This window comes from Coffea arabica, chromosome 1e, assembly GCF_036785885.1.
Source record: "Coffea arabica cultivar ET-39 chromosome 1e, Coffea Arabica ET-39 HiFi, whole genome shotgun sequence".
Taxonomy (NCBI): Eukaryota; Viridiplantae; Streptophyta; class Magnoliopsida; order Gentianales; family Rubiaceae; genus Coffea; species Coffea arabica.
In genome coordinates this window covers 2,373,779-2,388,043 of record NC_092311.1, presented here as the reverse complement: position 1 = coordinate 2,388,043, position 14,265 = coordinate 2,373,779, and the positions used below count along the sequence as shown (strand labels likewise).

General features: G+C 35.8%; 2 non-coding genes across 2 annotated transcripts; both read right to left on the bottom strand.

Annotated features, from left to right (window-relative positions):
* Positions 1–1,464: 1,464 nt before the first annotated feature.
* On the bottom strand, positions 1,465–1,538 carry TRNAV-AAC (transfer RNA valine (anticodon AAC)). The gene has a single exon. It is a non-coding gene; the product is annotated as a tRNA-Val (tRNA).
* A 12,063-nt stretch (positions 1,539–13,601) lies between these two features.
* Positions 13,602–13,675, bottom strand: TRNAV-AAC (transfer RNA valine (anticodon AAC)). Its single transcript has one exon. It is a non-coding gene; the product is annotated as a tRNA-Val (tRNA).
* Between the last annotated feature and the right edge of the window lie 590 nt (positions 13,676–14,265).

The following is a 14,265-nucleotide window of genomic DNA, read 5'->3' as shown; positions in this document are numbered from 1 at the left end:
ACACGATTCACTATTCTAGTCAAAATTTTTAAGATTTGCAGCATCTATACCAACTTCATGCTTTCCACTCACATAATAGGATGAATGTTCAGGATTGGATGACTTTGCAGTAATAGCAAACATCTCTACTATACTAAGGACGCCAGAAAGGCACAGAGGAAAAAGTTTGCAGAGGAGGAGTCAAGAAATAAAGATTTTGGTTGTGGTGAAGAGCCCAACAGAAACAATTCTTCAAGCCAATGACACCCCTGAATAAGCCTATTAACAGTGCCTTAATCAACAAATCCAAAGCCCTCCAAGTGCATAACCTTAACACTTGGTAAAGAAACCAAATCAGGAATAATCAAATCCAAATTCCTATTTGTTTTCAAACTAACTAGTGCTCGGCACGGAAACATCCTAGGAATAGATATCAAATACTGGGAAACTACAGTAGCTTCCACTATTATAGTCTCCCACCAAAATCTCAAGTTCTTTGACATTAATTTGAAGCACAGAAGCAATTAACCGGTCAATTTGGAATCTATGAATTTCATCTAATTTTGCCAGGTACAGACAAAATTTTCTAAAAGAAGCCCCTTTTCATGGTTGAATAACTCTATCCCAAAATCTAAAGGATTATAGAACCATCCAATCACAGTCATGTTTGGCTGCAGCACTTTTGGTAGGGAAAAACAACAGAATGTGTAGAAGAAGAGAGTTGGGTAGAACACCCAAACTATCAATACCACCTATTTGGCGATGAGGCATAGAAAGAAGTAAAATGAAGGCATACATACCTGCAGGGAGTGGTGACATCAGTCAAGTGACTTCACACTTTGTAACCAATTAATAAGCTCAAAAGCCAGCTGACTACGAAATAACAAGCCACTTTCAGTTCCTTCTGCGTCGTGATGCGACGATGAAATTGTGGCTCTAACAAGAGACTTCAGTTCTTGAATGAACTCTACTCTTTGAGCATCAATTTCATACACCAAATCTTTTCAGTCTCGGGACATTTAGCATAAACTTATGATTTCCAAATCCGCTGACTTCAAGATCTGTTACGCTCAATTACATAGTTGTAGCGTCCTCCCAAACTAGTAAGTCTAAGTTTTTTCAATGAAGGACTAGATAAATCAACCACTTCAATTATAACAGACAAAACTATGGAAAACTAAATACAATTCTTCAAGAGATGGGCAACCACGAATAAGTCTTGGAAAGTAATTTTCATCTACTAATCCCACAGGTCCTGTCAAGTGCAACACCTTGAGATTTGGCAAAAAAACTGAAGTGGGAACAAGAAGATTCACTTGCCATGATAGTTTGCAAATGAATATTTCTATAGGAAACAATCGTCACACTGAAGTGCAGCAGATATAAAGAATTCCAGCGCCATCTGAAATCTTTCCACCGGCCTATCGACACAGACACTCAATTTTCTAAAACAAAAGTAGTTTGAGCGCTAAGTGTTGTTCCACATGGCGTCGCCCGGACTCGAACCGGAGACCTTCAGTGTGTTAGACTGACGTGATAACCAACTACACCACGACACCAGACATTTGAACGGCTGTCTTATTCTCCTAAGGAATAACCAATTGAGATAACAAAAGCGTGTTTTTGATCGAGTAACTTAATTACCGAGAAATGTATTAGTATATTAGTCTTGTGTAATATGATGAGTTGACTTCGTCAGTTTGCTTACCAGGTAGGGAGAAATATAAAAGGTTTATTGCACTTTATTCCCCGTACTCTTTGGGTGTAGTCACATTTCCCCTCCTAATATTGCACCATTTATCATAATTTTTTATAGTTGAAAGTCGAGGGCCCGATCTACTTGATACTCGAAGTCGGATTTAACTTGATTTGGTCGAATTTCATTTGAACTTGATTTGGAAATTAATTAAACAAAGCATGAATAGCGTGACTTGTTTTTGGTTAATTGTGCTGTGCATTTTTCATCTATATTGAGATGGAACTCTTTAAACCCTAAAATTGAAATATAAAATTTATCCTGTTTGAAGCTAAAACGGGACTAAAGTATCTCATCTTATATTGCAAGAAAAATTGTATGCCTAAGTTAGACCAATTTTATAGTTTGAAAACTAAAATATCTCATTTTAAAATTTAAGTACTAAAGAGAGAATTTGGTTATAGTTGAAAGGCGCAAAATGGAATTAACTCTATTCTGTTTGAACTTTGGCTCAATTATCATTGTTTTTAAAATTTATATGGAAAAAATTCAAACAATTTGAGTTTGTCTGAAAAATGTTTGTTTTAGTTCAGTCTTGATAAATATTTAATCCAAGCTTGAAATAGTTAAACCAAAATTGGCAATTTTTTTTTAAGAAGGGGGGACAAAGAACAAAAAAGACAAACTATTCATCCTCAATCTACTTAATTTTTTCCATCTTTCTCCATCCTCATTAATGAATGTGTGTAGAAAAACAAATAAACTCATTCCTTTTCAAGTAATATTTGGATTGATTGTGGTAACTTGTGTGTTTCACTAATTTTTTTTTTCTAATCTGTTGCAGAGTTTGACTAACCTTCATGATAAAACTGAAACAGATTTACTACTATCTTTTGGGTTGTGACAATGATTTGGTGGCAATCGTTATTTTAATCTTGAATTTTTTTGTTGTTGAAATTTGATTGATTAGCATCAACTAAAGTTCTTAGCTCTGAAACTTTTTGAGGATTAATGATTTTTTGGCGATTTGATTTGATGTAATTATAGAAATTATCGGATCAACTAAAGTTCTTAACTCCATGGAGAAGAACCTAAGAAATTGTATATCATTGATGAGCCCTTGTAAACTCATCGGTTGAAATTTTTTTACTAATCTGTTTCTTTTGTTTGTTAAAGAAAGAAATGGCTACTTTTCTCACAAAAATTATGGCTATTGATATCTATTACAAACAATACATTTTGAATTGAGCCTTGTGACCTTGCTGTAGTATCCATCATCCAATCCAACAGTGCCAATAAATTGTTAGGGTACTCAGTTCCACTATGCTTGTCTAGTAGCTACCAAACAGGGTGTTATTTTTCCAAATAATGAAGATCTTATCCAGGAACATGTTTTTCATTAAAAAATAGAAATAAGCTAAAACCTATCATATCGAATAATACTAGCAGATATAACCATGTCAGTCAAACAGAGGTCATGCTTTATTTTCCAGGTGCAAATGATCCAGTTCAGCTGAAAATTGTATATATTACTAGAAATTCCAGTTCTACTACCAAGTGATGTACCAAGCCACCTGAAAAAGCATGATCACATCAGACGACATTTGATCCTTGTCACAAGTTCAAACACCTTTCAATTTTTAACAATAAAAATTTGAAATAACTGGTCATATGTAAATGATCTTGAGACACAATCGTTAGAAACAACAACCAGGAAACCTCTTGGTTATCAGGAGGATGAAAATGCCTAGGACATGTAGAGAGATCGATATAAATTACCGGGAAATTTTCACAAGTGCCTATGGGATTCGTCAACTTCTCCTCCAAATCCTTTTGTTGAGCACAATCTGGTAAACCTGGCAAACCTTTGAGGCTTTCATGAACGACAATGTCCTATTCCAATCCTCTGACTAGGACTTCAACCGTTGCCATTGTCCAGAAAGAGACACCTTCTTCAAAGAATTAGCAATCTGCAAAAAGTAGGGTGGCAGTTTCAGAGAAGTTGTAGATGTGTTATGGGTCGCTGTTCATAAATTATGGAAACATTTCTTATTGCAGGTCAAATTACGAATTTACCAAGTTCGTAAATTTACACTATCTCCTAGTACCAATTGTTCCTCTTCCTCCTGGAACTGGTGGAAGATGTTAAAGTTGAGGTCCATTGGAAGGAAATGCATTCAAATCGTAGTAGGAGATGGGCAGATGACTCACTTGCGGCATGATTGGTGGCACCCTGTTGGACCTCTGATTCAAGTGTTTTTTGCTTGCATAATTCACTTGTTCAGAAGCTCTGAAAATGCCAAAGCATCCTCTATTATTCACAATGGTGCATGGGCTTGGCCCACAGGTAGAAGGTACACAGGGGAAGTAGTGCAGTTGGTAACTGCTACCCCGCCTTCACTGGTTCCTGTGCCAGGCCAACTTGATGCTGCTACTTGGATTGTTGATTCTAAAGGATGCTATACTGCTAGATCTGCACACAAGCAGTTTACTAATCCTGACTCTTCTGTTTTTTGGAGCAAAATGGTGCGGGGAGAAAAGCACGTTCTGAGACATACTTTCGTATTGTGGCTGGCCTGTAAGAACAGATTAGCCACTAAGGACTGTTGACATGGGGGATGCCAGTGGATGCTTGATGTACTTTGCGTTCAGCTGCTGATGAATCCATTGGGCACATACTTTTTCTATGTCCTTTTTCAGCCTCCATCTGGCCGTGCAAAGGAAATGCATGATCAACAGGCACCCAAAAGGCTGAAATGAGGAGCTGCAATGGCCGTATGTCCTTTTCCTATCCAAATGTCTCAAAATAGCTCAGGGATCTAGGGCATTAAACATCAAAGTATCGATGCATAAAGCTAAATAAGCAATTTTACAAGAAAACGTATGAATTACAAAAAAACACAGAAGAACCTGCAAGTGTTTGTAGACTGGTGGCCAACTGGCTATTGCATCTGGGGTTAGCTAGTTGAGAAATCAAGACCACCAGATTATCAGCCCCATTTCATCAGGCTTCTCGAGTTGATGATGAATTTCTGATGATCTTCGTCCTCCACTCAAATTAGTTAAGAACGCTAGAAAGGAGTAATGGAATATTCCCGTCTTCACTTCACTTCTTTTCCGTATAGAGTTAATACCTAGAAAGGCCTTTGATTTCTTCAACATACGAAAGGTTACTTGCACATTATTCCCCATACTTTCTCTGTAGATGAATCCCACAACCATAAAAAATACAGTATTAAAGAAACTGTACGATTTGAAAGTCAAACCAAATTACTTGTATTATCATATATCACATATTATATCATATGATACATGCATACGTATATACATATACATACATACATATGTACATATATACATGCACATACACACACATATATATAAGGATGTTTAATTACGATTTTGGAAGGTTGTAGATTTGGCTACTCTAACCTTTGCCAAGTGCATTATATATCTATTTGCCATGTGGACATATTTAATATTAGTTTTTTTTAATGCTTTTGATTCTTTTTTTTTTTTGGTTATAATTAATCGGTCTGTCTAATGGGTGTCCATAGAGCACTCGTTAAAATATATTTTAGGTGTTATTTTTTTGAAAATATAAGATTAATTGAAAAAAGTAAATAAATACAAAGGAGGATAGGAAAAATTAAATTGAAAAAGTATATGAATGCAAGAGAGGATAATAATTATTAATATATGTATACATATATGGTAGGTTAGATAAATGTTAAGTGTGCTAACCAGTACCCTAAGGGTGGACACCCCTTAGAAAAATCCATAATTAATCCCTTTCCTTTTTCACCTCTTTATTTATAACAATTTTCAATCATTTTATTAGTTTCCGCCATTTGTATTTATTATGCCTAATCAAATAGTTACCATTTGGAAGTAACTATTTGTATAAATTACAAAACAATCGAGGTAAGATTTGTTGAGAACTAATCAATATATTTTGTAGAAGTAACTATTTCTTATCATTTAGTTTCCAATGTTTGTCTAATATTTAGTATTTTAAAATATTTAATAAAATTTGTTATTTGGTTCTTTTGTATCCATGTTCATCTAAAAACAAAATCTTGAAGATAAACAGGACCCGTGCACTACTATATATAATAAAATGCTATTTAGTTCCCTATATAATAGATTTGCTGAGTTCGATATTCTTATGTTCTGTCAAGTCGACATCTTACATTTTTATCATGTGTACATAATGTCTTATTTATTTGATTAGGTTTAAATTATTTTATTTTTATTAACAACAACCAATCCCAAACTTTTTCACTAGTATTTTTGTTAACAACAATCAATTATCCACTTTGTTGTCCTTAATTGCGCACTAATGTCCTCAAGGTTAAAATGCAATGAAATTGGAAAATGCACATAATGCAAGCCACCTTCTTCTTAAGGAATTCCAAAATCCCAGTTATCTAGTTGATCTTTCACAAGATAGATTCACTATGTGGAGCAATACAAGCTCTAGAGACCCAACTTCTAGTATCAATAATGTCACATTCATATTAGGTTAACCTTCTAAAAGCCTTTATTCCTTGAGTATCATTCACAGTTTTGAGCAACATTAATTGCTTTCCGATCCTTGAGGCCCCATGCTTTCTATTCCTAGAATGAAAATAGAAGTGATAGACAAGCACTAGCAACCCCATAATGAACTATCGGCCATAATTGATAGAAGATAATAAGACTTGAACACAAAATGTTATAGCTAGTACAAAAAATCAAGAAATGCTTATTCTGCAACATATCCACCTCAAATACCCTTCAACTTCTCTAGAGGAGAAATTCAAATGAAAACCACCTAATGCTATGATCTCATAGAACCAATCTTTCAATGCCCGTTACTATCATGATTAAACATTTGGGCCCCTTTAAGGAACTATTAGACTGCATCCATTTTAGATGCACATTACTTCATTCTGTTCAAGAAGAAGGCAGTGAGCAGCATCCATGCGTCACAATACCATCACAGAAGGATTGTCATGCTAAACATTTTCCATTTTCTTACTTTTCATAACCCCCCCCCCCCCATGCTTTGCTTGCCCTAATTAGTTACAAAGTCGTCATTCTGCAGTCGGCATCCAGATTTTCTAGATTTCTGCAGTTACAGGTTTCAACCAAAAGAATACAACTAAAATGACGGAAACAGGAAAAGAAGCCAAGACATAGAACCTTGCAAAGTAGCCAACTCTCTGTGTTAGCAGATCAGCAAGTGGATATACAAACAGGGGCTAAATTTCTGAAATCTTATCTGATGTCCTGTAAACTCAAGCTGAAATTCCACACTATTTCTTGAGGAAAAAGCTTATCCATAAGACCAAGATACAAAAGAAAAAGCCTAAAGAGCAGTAAGTTCTAATGCCAAAACTGCACTATCCATGCCCTGTATCTGTGACACAGCTATTTTCTTCATGTTTAGGTTGACCCAAGATTCGCGACACTAACATGTAAGAGAAAAATAAAATTGCAGAAGTGTAATAATGCTAATTGCATTGACAAACTGCAGAATCTAGCAACTTTTCCTTTAGAAAATTTCAAAAAAAAAATTTCAAAAAGTGTTGGTCCAATTAGTGGACTTGTGCAGCTCTAGCCCGTTATCCTTCCACTGCGAGGAGCGGGAAGTTCTCGTTGCTCTGTCAACGCCAGCCTCACGCAGTGCCCTCCACTTTAGGAGCCAAGTGGTCCAAGCCTCCGCTCAGACTACGTGGCTCAGCTCTCCGCTTGGAATGGGCAGGCCGGTGAGTAGCTCCACAAGGCCTACCATCTGGGCCAATCCAATGTTCCAACACATTAATGCCCCCCCTCGGGTCACAAGCTTGCGCTACCAAGCTCGGCGGCAAGTTGCACCTAGGCATCTGGTTATTATGTGACGAAAAGATAGAATTTCTTGGATGTGGGACGCATTTGTTTTCTTTTTCTTTCACTAGTTCTAATGTGTTTCTGGGAAACGCTTCAATGGTACCAAAAGAAATGTGCTAGATGTATGTATGGCTATTGGGGTTAAATAAGTGCTGGTATTATTGAGGATGGAAATGCAGGCTTTAAGAGAAGGTCGATTGCTGCCAAATCACCATTAGTAACCAAAAAGAAATTGAAGTAAAAGCTAGTACTCATCAAATTGGTAAATCTTAATCGTCAAAAGGTTTGAATGTCTATGGAAAACCTCCAACGAGGATTCCTTAAATTTCTTGAGCATGGCAAAAGAAGCTTTTGTTTTTGACATTCTTGCTCGATTGCCTAACGCTAAAGGCACCATATCTTTGTCAGAATTGCTCTACAAAACCTTCGAAATGGTGGATGAATGTAAGAATGGTAGATTAGTTAGCTAAAGTAATAGTCTCAAAATGTGAATTATGACTGAAATACTAAATCATCCCGGATACTTGACCATATGAACAAATTTGTGAAAATTGGCACTTCAACTAATATTGTACTAAGACCAACACCAAACACCAGATTGACAACTAGTTCCCGTTCCATGGTTCTATTCCTTAAATATACTTCACAAAACGCAACAACCAAAGAGCTTTTCCGTTGGTATGATATCATTAATTTATTTTGAAGCGCCATTCCTGTTTAAAGCCCTTGGCAAGTTTTTCTTCATTGTAAACTACATATCGCTCCAATACATAAAAGTAAACCAATGCTATTTCTTTCCGTTTATCATTCAATCCAATGAACTAGGAAGATGGCCGCCTCCAATAGTAAGATTTAAAATTGGCTACACATCTTTTCCCTCTTTAATGAAAGTGAGTGTGTGTTTCAGGTAAAGTTTCTATTTATCTTTAGATATTCTTCCTCGGTATATAAGAGCAAGTATCTAGAACTGAACCCCTATGCATATATATATATCTCTTCAATATTCCTGGCTTCGATCGCCAGTTACTGAGCGGTACATTTGTTGTTAACAATTTAGCAAAGGATGGCGGTCACCCGCCCCGCGGGGGACTAATGTAGGGGGAGGGGGCGATTTCCCCCCACTTAGAAATGGGGCAGGGGCAGGGGAGTGTACCCCCGCCTCATCTCTTGCCCCGCCACCCGCATTAAAAAAATAAATATATAAAATATATATGTATATATTTAATATGTAATTTAATTAGTTACAAACTTATGATAATGATATTATTAGTTATATATATATTATATAATGTATATTAATATATGTAATATAATTGATATTATCAATTATACTAATAATTATATATGTGTACTAATACAAATTATTAATTGGTTATACTAAATTTACTAATACATATATACTAAGTCCCTAATTACACTTAATACAATAACATTTTTTTCTTTTAAAAAAAAAAAGCACAAGCACAATAATAAATTAGTGATTGTATTTATGCCAAAAGTGAAAACTTGACTACTTTAGTTGTATTTATTTCATCATGTTGGATTGTATTCAAATAACTTTTGTTTGATTGTTTTTATAAGTTTCAATTGTGAAATTATAATGAATAATAATTTGGTGATATGTTGATATTTTGGTACTTGATTATTTGGACTTTTCCATGATGCCACAGACATCCCATGTTTATCCATTACTCGTCCATGCCTTCTGCAGTCTCAAGAGATCTTTTTAACTATCTTCTCCCTCTGCATGCATTCTGCAGTTCTTCTGGGAGTGTCGCCTGGACCATTGCCCATCAGAGTTTGAAAAAAATCTACTAAAACTTTTTATTTTCTTTTGTTCAATAATCCATTATTCAGATCAGGCAATGTACAATATACAAAAATAAAAAGCTGATGATTAAATTGCAATGATGATTAAAAGCTGATGATTAAACCCTAAATCCTAAACTCCGGAGTCGAGAAACTGGATGAAGCGTGCGATTAACAGGGTGAGATTTTGTGGATAGTGATATATTTGTCCATTGATATAAAATAAAAGGTTTTTTTTCTAATGGGGGCCTAATGTGTACTTGTTAGTACATTTAAATCACATCTAACTTACCATATGAATTTATACATTGACAAATTATTATCCTATACTGCATTTATATGCTTTCCCTAATTAATATTATTTCTTCAAAATATGAACACACGAAGTCCATATTAACAAGTGCCCATTGGACACTCATTAGACAGATCATTAATTAACGAGTGCCCATTGAAATGTATACGTATAAAATTCACCTAATCTATCATATATATACATATGCTAACAATTATTAACCTCCCTTGCATTTATATACTTTTTCTATTGTCCTCCTTTGCATTTATATACTACAATTACTATCCTCCTTTGCAATTACTCCTATGATGTTTTCCCATATTCTTCCCTCTGATTAACACCCTCCTGAAGTCTTTGATAATCCTCAACCTTGGGTTTTATAAGATTACAAGTAGCCTACAAAAACAGGCATAAAAACTCACCGGATTTCAATTTGTTTTTGTTTTTTAGGATAAGATTAACTACAAGTAGAAACGTACGTATAGCGAGATTTGAGCCTAGTTTCTCCTACTCATGTAAATGGTCAATGTGGAGAGATTTTGTGGTCAGATTTGATCTCTCACTGGGCATTTCAGCCTATTTGTTGCAAAAGATCGTCCTTAGCTGCTTGCTTGCTAGCAATGCTAGGTTCAGATATCTGTCTCAGTATTCAGTACATAATTTTTTTTTACTGTTTGAAGTGCGAGGAGACTAGCAGAGTAGTTACTGAATTACTGGAGCCTGCCTGCGTTATGCTTAAACTCCAGCAGATGGAAATTTTTTGACAAGTTGGCAAGGAAAAATTCATAGAGACCTCTCATGGCTGATTATTTGTGTGATTGAGCAAAAATTCAGAACATTGTATCTTTTTCTTTATATATAATCCTTTTTTCTCAATATGCATTGTCATTCCTTTTATTGATACTCCAATAAATGATCAAACACCGTATATTAGTTTCCTTCAACCGCCTACAAACGATGATCGTGGTAGATATTTTGCTTAGATTCAGTAATGAATTTACAATATACTCTTGATCAGTGGGGGCGTACGTCTTGGCAAGTGGGTACAGGTGCACCCAGTGGCCAAAAGAAAATGCCTGTATACAATTTGTGCCCTGTTAGATTGTGAAGTAAATTTTACTATCATGGCAGTTATTGTAATTTGACAAAGAATAAATAAATGAAGAGAACCAATCTAGCAGCAAAACTCACATTCCAATGCAACTCTTGAGTATCAAATTGACCGGCCTACGCTCCACAACAATTGATTCCTACCATTTAAGTACATTTATTGAGATTTATATGTCACACCCTGGATGCACAGGGCAAGAAGTCACCGGAGTTTTAACAGTCAAATCCAACTATTTAGACTCCATCCTTGCTAGCCTAAAATGGATATCCCAAGTTGGAGTTAATTGTTGAGACTTTGATTGCATGTTGAGCCTATAGGCCCTAGGCCCTAGGCGTGATATTATGATATTAAAGCGAATCTCATATGGTCTCTGCAGAGGGTGAAATTAAGTCAATGATATTGGGTTGGACTACACAAGAAAGTGGAGGAATTAAATCTCGTGTAGAGTTAAGTGCTACGTCATTAGAGTCTGTACGAGGCACCTCTAGAATCCGTACGAGCCATCTCTAGAATCCAACACAATTAAGTGGACAATCCAGATGATGATATTGGATTAGATTTTGGAGGAGACAAACTCTAAAATGGAGGGGTGAATATAATATCCCATTCCATATCTAAAAAATAAAGTGTTGTACACCAATACTTAAGTAAAGCATCAACAGTCAAATCTAACTAAGGATATTCATTTTGATTTAGCGAAGATGAAACCCAAATAGTTGAACTTGACTATTGAAACTCTGATCACATCTTGGACCCACAAGTCCAGGGAGTGAGCGTGACATCTATATCTTTAGAAGGATTAAATAAACATTCTTGTTAATTTTGTGCACCCACTGGAAAATGTTTCTAGCTCTAGACATCATCTTTAAACCATAGAGCAAGCAAAATCAAAAGTAAGGCTCACGAATCACGATAACTCATTTTTATGAAGAAAAGTACTTCAGGGTTTGGGGCACTTTCAAGTAAGCTCAGCAAAATTTTCCACATACAAATTCAGAGAATATCTGCAATATCATAATCAGAAGCTTCAAGCACTAAAGCTTGAATGCGAAAATGGCCAACCGCTGCAAAAAGTAGAGAGCTTGCATGCGAACAAGAAGTAATGTCAAGTATAAAGCTTCTAACAATGTCCGACTCATGAGAGGAAAATTCTCTAAAGCTTAGAATCAAAGCCAAAAGTACATGAACAAGATATAAGGAAACCATGCTGTACCTTGAGAATGTTTTCAGAAAAAAAGAGAGATTTCACAATCTGCATGCGCCCAAGAAATTTAAGAGCATGCTGATGAAGTTAATCAATTTTCCTCCCAAGACAACTGGGAGATCCAACCTGCAATACTTTTGCATAGAAAGACTTGAGTTTTCAAATAAAATCTACACGATTCACTATTCTAGTCAAAATTTTTAAGATTTGCAGCATCTATACCAACTTCATGCTTTCCACTCACATAATAGGATGAATGTTCAGGATTGGATGACTTTGCAGTAATAGCAAACATCTCTACTATACTAAGGACGCCAGAAAGGCACAGAGGAAAAAGTTTGCAGAGGAGGAGTCAAGAAATAAAGATTTTGGTTGTGGTGAAGAGCCCAACAGAAACAATTCTTCAAGCCAATGACACCCCTGAATAAGCCTATTAACAGTGCCTTAATCAACAAATCCAAAGCCCTCCAAGTGCATAACCTTAACACTTGGTAAAGAAACCAAATCAGGAATAATCAAATCCAAATTCCTATTTGTTTTCAAACTAACTAGTGCTCGGCACGGAAACATCCTAGGAATAGATATCAAATACTGGGAAACTACAGTAGCTTCCACTATTATAGTCTCCCACCAAAATCTCAAGTTCTTTGACATTAATTTGAAGCACAGAAGCAATTAACCGGTCAATTTGGAATCTATGAATTTCATCTAATTTTGCCAGGTACAGACAAAATTTTCTAAAAGAAGCCCCTTTTCATGGTTGAATAACTCTATCCCAAAATCTAAAGGATTATAGAACCATCCAATCACAGTCATGTTTGGCTGCAGCACTTTTGGTAGGGAAAAACAACAGAATGTGTAGAAGAAGAGAGTTGGGTAGAACACCCAAACTATCAATACCACCTATTTGGCGATGAGGCATAGAAAGAAGTAAAATGAAGGCATACATACCTGCAGGGAGTGGTGACATCAGTCAAGTGACTTCACACTTTGTAACCAATTAATAAGCTCAAAAGCCAGCTGACTACGAAATAACAAGCCACTTTCAGTTCCTTCTGCGTCGTGATGCGACGATGAAATTGTGGCTCTAACAAGAGACTTCAGTTCTTGAATGAACTCTACTCTTTGAGCATCAATTTCATACACCAAATCTTTTCAGTCTCGGGACATTTAGCATAAACTTATGATTTCCAAATCCGCTGACTTCAAGATCTGTTACGCTCAATTACATAGTTGTAGCGTCCTCCCAAACTAGTAAGTCTAAGTTTTTTCAATGAAGGACTAGATAAATCAACCACTTCAATTATAACAGACAAAACTATGGAAAACTAAATACAATTCTTCAAGAGATGGGCAACCACGAATAAGTCTTGGAAAGTAATTTTCATCTACTAATCCCACAGGTCCTGTCAAGTGCAACACCTTGAGATTTGGCAAAAAAACTGAAGTGGGAACAAGAAGATTCACTTGCCATGATAGTTTGCAAATGAATATTTCTATAGGAAACAATCGTCACACTGAAGTGCAGCAGATATAAAGAATTCCAGCGCCATCTGAAATCTTTCCACCGGCCTATCGACACAGACACTCAATTTTCTAAAACAAAAGTAGTTTGAGCGCTAAGTGTTGTTCCACATGGCGTCGCCCGGACTCGAACCGGAGACCTTCAGTGTGTTAGACTGACGTGATAACCAACTACACCACGACACCAGACATTTGAACGGCTGTCTTATTCTCCTAAGGAATAACCAATTGAGATAACAAAAGCGTGTTTTTGATCGAGTAACTTAATTACCGAGAAATGTATTAGTATATTAGTCTTGTGTAATATGATGAGTTGACTTCGTCAGTTTGCTTACCAGGTAGGGAGAAATATAAAAGGTTTATTGCACTTTATTCCCCGTACTCTTTGGGTGTAGTCACATTTCCCCTCCTAATATTGCACCATTTATCATAATTTTTTATAGTTGAAAGTCGAGGGCCCGATCTACTTGATACTCGAAGTCGGATTTAACTTGATTTGGTCGAATTTCATTTGAACTTGATTTGGAAATTAATTAAACAAAGCATGAATAGCGTGACTTGTTTTTGGTTAATTGTGCTGTGCATTTTTCATCTATATTGAGATGGAACTCTTTAAACCCTAAAATTGAAATATAAAATTTATCCTGTTTGAAGCTAAAACGGGACTAAAGTATCTCATCTTATATTGCAAGAAAAATTGTATGCCTAAGTTAGACCAATTTTATAGTTTGAAAACTAAAATATCTCATTTTAAAATTTAAGTACTAAAGAGAGAA